The following is a 6,213-nucleotide window of genomic DNA, read 5'->3' as shown; positions in this document are numbered from 1 at the left end:
AAAAACAGAAACAATATCTATAAGAGAGCAGAAGAGATGTCTCAGTGGTTAAGTGCACTTGTTTTTGCAGAGGACCTGGGTTCAATTCCCAGTACCCATATGGCAACTCCGAAGTGTTCATAACTCTATCCAGTTCAAGGACATCCAAGGTCCTCTTCTGATTTCCATGGGCACCAGGCACACATGTGGTACACAGACATACACTTGAGCAAAACACATAAAACAAATCTTTCTAAAGGCACTATCTAAAAAAAGAACTATAAGAATATCTATAGGAGTTAAGTATGTCAGTACATGTCTGTACTAGCACTTGAGAGGTGAAGACAAGATCACAAGTTCAAGGTCATTCTCAGTTACACAGTAGGTTTGAGGTCAGTTAGGTTACATGGACCTTATCTCAAAATACAAAAAAAAAATCTGCTTATGGAAATAGCTCAATGTAGACTAACCTTTATAAAGCCCTGAATTTGATCCTCAGAGCTGCACAAAACTGGGTACATGTCAGTGGTACATGAAAGTGGAGGCTTGAGACTCGGGAGTTCAAGGCCAGCTTTATCTACCAATCAACTTTGAGGCCAGCCTGGGCTTTCTGACACCCTGTCTCAAAAAGGAAAGGAAAAGAAAAAGGGCAGGTGAGAGGGCTCAGTAGGTAAAGGTGCCTGCTGCCAAGCCTGACGACCTGAGTTCGATCCCTGGGACCTACAGTCCTCCTCTGACTTCCACACTCTTGCCATCACATGTGTGCACCCACACAGCACACAAAACAGATAAATATATGTAATAAAAGAGAAAAAAGACAATCTCTAGGTAGTTGGGGAGTGGAACCTCAGACTAAAACAGTTCGAGGCCAGCCTGATCTAGAGAGTGAGTTCCAGGACAGACAGGGGTACACAGAGAAACCCTGTCTTGAAAAATATATATATTTATTTTTGTTTTATGTGTATGAGTGTTGTTTTACCTGCATATAAATATATATACCACAATAGTCCATGGTGCCAGAGGTCAGAAGAGGGTATCAGATGTTGTGAGCTGCTATGTCTCCAGCTCTCCCCACCCTGCTTTAATTTTAGCCTACTTTATTGTATGTGTATAAATATTTTGTTTGCATGTACTACCGCCACCCAACATGAGTTTAATTTTTTTGAGACAAGGTCTTATGTTGTCCTGGCTGGCCTGGAACTCTCTATGTAGACCAGGCAGGTGTCAAACATTTACTTTTGAGAAGCAGGGGTCTCATGTACCCCAGGTGGTCCTCCAACTCCCTGTGTAGTCAAAGATGGCGTTCATCTTCTCTTCTGCCAGTCTTTGCCTCCTGAATGACAGTATTACAAGCCTGTACTACTATTGCCCACTTTTCCGTGGCACTGGAGATCAAAACCAGGGTTTCATGTTGTGGCATAACAAGACTTTTCCTGGGATGTGGTGCTTTGAATAGAATGGCCCCATTGGGCAAGCTGGTGCTGGCAGTAGTAATATTTCACACCTTTAGTCCCAGCACTTGGGAGACAGAGGCAGGTGAATCTCTGAATTCAGAACCAGCCTGGTCTACAGAGCAAGTTCCAGGACAGTCGGGGCTACATAGAGAAATCCTGTTTCAAAAAAACAAAAACGGGGGGGGGGGTTGCATAGGTTCATGTATTTGAATGCTTAATTCCAGGGAGTGGAACTGTTCGAGTTTAGAAGGGTTACAAAGTGTGGACTTGTTGGAGGAAATGTCACTAAGGATGCACCAGCTTTGAGTTTTCAAAAGCCCATGCCAGGCCTAATCAGCCTCTCTCTCTCCCACTGCAGATCAGGATGCAGGATGCAGCTCTCAGTTACTGCATCCTGTGTGCAGCCATGTTCTCTGCCATGGTGAAAATGACCTAAACCTCTGAAACTATAAGCAAGCCCCAAATTAAATGTATTCTTCTATAAGAATTGCCTTCGTCATGGTGTCTCTTCGCAGAAATAAACATGGGGAGGTGCAACATACACATCTACTCACCCCAGATAGGGAGTGTTGTGTTTTCTTTTCCTTTTAGGGGCCAGGCCCGGCCCTTCCCCTCCCCATCCTCTGAGGCAGGCTGGGAGCCCATGACAGACCAAAGCACAGACACCACCAAAGTCCAACTTAATGAACCAGTGAATTTTATTGGGGTTACTTACCAGAATATGGGTGAGAGGCTGGTTACTTATGTATGCAGAAACAACTCAAAGCTGCATCACCAAAGCCCATCCCTGCACCAGTAATAGCTTGCAAAAGCTGGGAACCTGGAGCACAGCCTTCAGGCAGCTCAGCAGCTCAGAGAGTGTTCTTTCCATGGGACTCAGTTGGCCTAAGTCTCTTCCAGGCAGCTGTTCTGTTCTCAGAATCTTCATTGTAACTTGGCCTGCCTGTAAGTGACTTTCAGCATCCATTGTTTAATTGTGTGAGGGAGGGGCTTAGTGAATCTGGTCAGTTTCAGGAACTTCCTGAAGTTGTGTTGTGTTATTTATCTTCTGGCTCACGAAACTTCCAGATTCAATCTCAGAGGAGACTGCTACACAACACATGTATGCTATACAAACACATTACCATCTGAATTGCATTCTTAGACTTTGGCTATAATTCTTAATGTAGTTTTCATGAAGAAACTATGGCTCAGCAGGTGCTTGATGTCGAGTCTGAAACCGAGTTCTGTCCCTGGAATCCATACGGTAGCAGAGACTTAACTTCCCTAAATGCATGACACACATAGACTCACACAAAATAAGTACAAATTTGCGTATAGCCAGTCAGTGGTGGCACACACCTTTAGAACCAACACTCAGGAGGCAGAGGTAGGCAGATCTCTGGGTTCGAGGCCAGCCTGGACTATAGAGCATGTTCCAGGACAGCCAGAGCTGCTACACAGAAAAATCTTGTCTCAAAAAAGCAAAACAAAACAAAAAATGCTTATAAAAAATAGGAACGCTGGGCAGTAGTGATGCATACATTTTATCCCAGCACTCGGGAGGCAGAGGCAGGAGGATCTCTGTGAGTTCAAGGACAGCCTAGTCTACAGAGTGAGTTCCAGGACAGCCAAGGCTATACAAAGAAATATTGTCTCAAAAAACCAAAAACAGGGAATAGGAGCGTGCACCATATTAAGCACTAATATAATCTCATCACATCATATCGTACATTGGTACTAGCAAAATAGCTATTACTATTTCAATACTTGTAGATGAAGAAATGGTGACTCAGAAAGGTTAAGAAATATTTCCAAGCCAGGCAGTAGTGGTGCATGCCTTTAATCCCAGCACTTGGGAGGCAGAGGCAGGCAGATCTCTGTGAGTTAGAGGCCAGCCTGATCTACAAGAGCTAGTTCCAGGACAGGCTCCAAAGCTACGGAGAAATCCTGTCTGGAAAAAACAAAACAAAAAAAAGAAAGAAAGAGAGAAAGAAAAAAAGAAAGAATGAAGGGAGGGAGGAACAAATAAATGAATAAATAAATAGATATTTCCAAAGGTTGCACAGTTTAAACTGTTCATGGTGGTCATCCTTTAATCCCAGTAGGTAGACTTTTGTGAATTCAAAAACAGCCTGGTCCACCTACCAAGTTCCAGTCAAGACTTTGTGAGACTTTGCTAAGAAAGAAAGAGAGAGAGAGAGAGAGAGAGAGAGAGAGAGAGAGAGGCGGGGCGGTGGTGGCGCATGCCTTTAATCCCAGCACTCGGGAGGCAGAGACAGGCGGATCTCTGTGAGTTCGAGGCCAGCCTGGTCTACAGAGCTAGTTCCAGGACAGGCTCCAAAGCCACAGAGAAACCCTGTCTCGAAAAACCAAAAAAAAAAAAAAAAAAAAAGAAAGAAAGAAAGAAAGAAAGGAAAGAAAGAAAGAAAGAAAGAAAGAAAGAAAGAAAGAAAGAAAGAACAGGTAGCCTGGTGTGGTGGTGTTTCTATAATCCTAGCACTCAGGAGGCTAAGCACGAGGACAGAAGTGGATTTTTGTTTTGGAGGTTTTGTTTGTTTGCTTGTTTCTTCTTTTGCTTTTTCAAGACAGGGTTTCTCTAAGTAGCCCTGGCTGCCCTGGAACTCTCTCTGTAGACCAGGCTGGCCTCAAACTCACAGAGATCCGCTTGCCTCTGCTTCTGAGTGCTGGGCTTAAAGGCGTGCACCACCACAACCCAGCAAGACAGAGGTCTTTAAGGTCAGCCTGAGCTACAGCAAGACACTGTTTCAAAACAATGACCAAAAAACATCCTAAGGCTATCCCAATCTCAAATTTGTACTATTTCCTGTCTATAAATCTTTTTAGGAGGAGAGGTGGTGCTGAAGATGGACGCCACGGCCTTATCCACAGTGGGCAAGTGCTTACTGGTGAGTTCCCTTTTGCACCATTTTCTCTATCCCAAAGGCACGCTTAAGGGGGCGCTGCGGCCTGTGGTGGTTTATGCAGAACTCACTCTAGTAAAATGTCCCAGAGCACTAACCTGAAGGGGGGAAATGAGCATTTGATTCTCCCAGCTCAAAAAAGAAATGCTGAAACTTAAAACAAGCAAATAAACAACCGAAATAAACCAAAAGAAACAAAATAACGGCCCCTCTGCACCCCTAGAGTGCAGTGGGGGGGGGGTGCAGGAGAGAAGCCATTGTGGGAAGCTTTGCCCAAAGTGGGTTGCAGGTAGCCAGGGATGCAGGGAAGGTGGAAAGAGGCTCCCAACCTTCAAATGGCTAAATTAAGGTAAGCTTTTTGCATTTATTTTATTTTTATGTATATGAGTGTTTTGCACGCATGTAGGTGCACCACTTTCGTGCCTCGCATCCACGGAGGCCAGAAGAGGGCCCCAGATTCCCTGGAACTGGAGTCACAGGTTGTTATCTGGAGCCCTGGTCGTCTAAAAGAGCAGCCAGTGCTCTTAACCCCTAAACTCTCTCAAGATAATCTTTTGAAATTCCTCCTTTCTCCTCAATCCAGGGACCTTTTAAAGTCCCTCTTGGCTTTTCTACCCTCCCCCGCCCCACGCTGGGGAAGGAACCTGGACCTTGCTCATGCTAATCAAGTACTCTACCTCCAGCCTCCCTCTGCCTTTTCCAGACTCCTCAATGGCCTCCCTTCAAGAGACGGAGCCTTTCATTTCCTCAGATACTGAGACTAATTAGTTAGAAAGACTGGCCAGGCAAACTTCGTGAGACTCTGTGTCAACAGAAAGGTTAAAGGGAGGGGGTGGAGGACGGAGGATAATGTCACTGAGTAGTAGAGTGTCTGGCGTGTGTGCAAGGTCCTAGGTTTCCTCCTCCGTAACCTGGACACCTCCAACAAAAACACCGGGAAAATTAGCTCCAACCTGAACTCATTCTCACAAAAATACATGAGGTTTGGTAATTCTCGTCAAAGCTTTCTCAAATCCCTTTCTTCCTCCTCGGTAGCCATAATGTCCTAACTGATAAGGTGTTGCAGGGGACTTAATACGTAGTAAAGTGCTTGTTCCGTGCCAGGCGCTGTGTTAAATATTATCTCTTTTAATCTTCATCCTTCCTTCGAGTGAGCACCATGCTGTCCCTATTTTACAGATGAGGAAACAGGCCCATGCAGAATAACTAACTTATCCATATCAGTCAGCTAGGAAGAAGGAGCCAAACTGTGGAACTGGAACTCCAACTAGCTGGATGCTGAAGACAAAGAACTAGGCATTTCTGGTCCATTCTGTTCTCTTGGACCAGCCGGCAAGGCCTCTTTAGTGCCCCATCCTCACACATCTTCTCATCCACACACTCCAATCCAGCACTCGGGAGGCAGAAACAGAGGGTCTCTGTGAGTGTGAGGCCAGCCTAGTCTACAGAGTGAGTTCTAGACCAGCCAGGGCTACCTTGTGAGACCTTATTTTAGATGAACAAAGCATGAAGCCATGGTGGGGCTAAAGACATGGCTCAATGGGTAAGAGTACTTACTTGCCACCCTTGCAGAGGACCCAAGTTCAGCTCCCAGCACTTACACTGGGCAGGTCACAATAGCCTGTAACTCCAGCTGCAGAGGCTCTGGCATCTTCTGGCTTCCATGGGCAATGTACTCGTGTGCATATACAAATTCACACACACACACACACACACACACAAAATTAAAAATAAAATATTTTTTAAAAAGCATGACACCGTGGAACTGGGGAAGATGTCTCAGTGAGTAAAATGTTTGCCACCTACAAGCTTGAGGGCCTGGGTTTAAACCACAGCATCTGGTTAAAAGTAGGGTCCAGCCGGGCAGTGGTGGCGCA

This window comes from Microtus ochrogaster, chromosome X (assembly GCF_000317375.1).
Source record: "Microtus ochrogaster isolate Prairie Vole_2 chromosome X, MicOch1.0, whole genome shotgun sequence".
In the NCBI taxonomy this organism is placed as follows: Eukaryota; Metazoa; Chordata; class Mammalia; order Rodentia; family Cricetidae; genus Microtus; species Microtus ochrogaster.
This window is presented reverse-complemented; position numbering follows the sequence as displayed.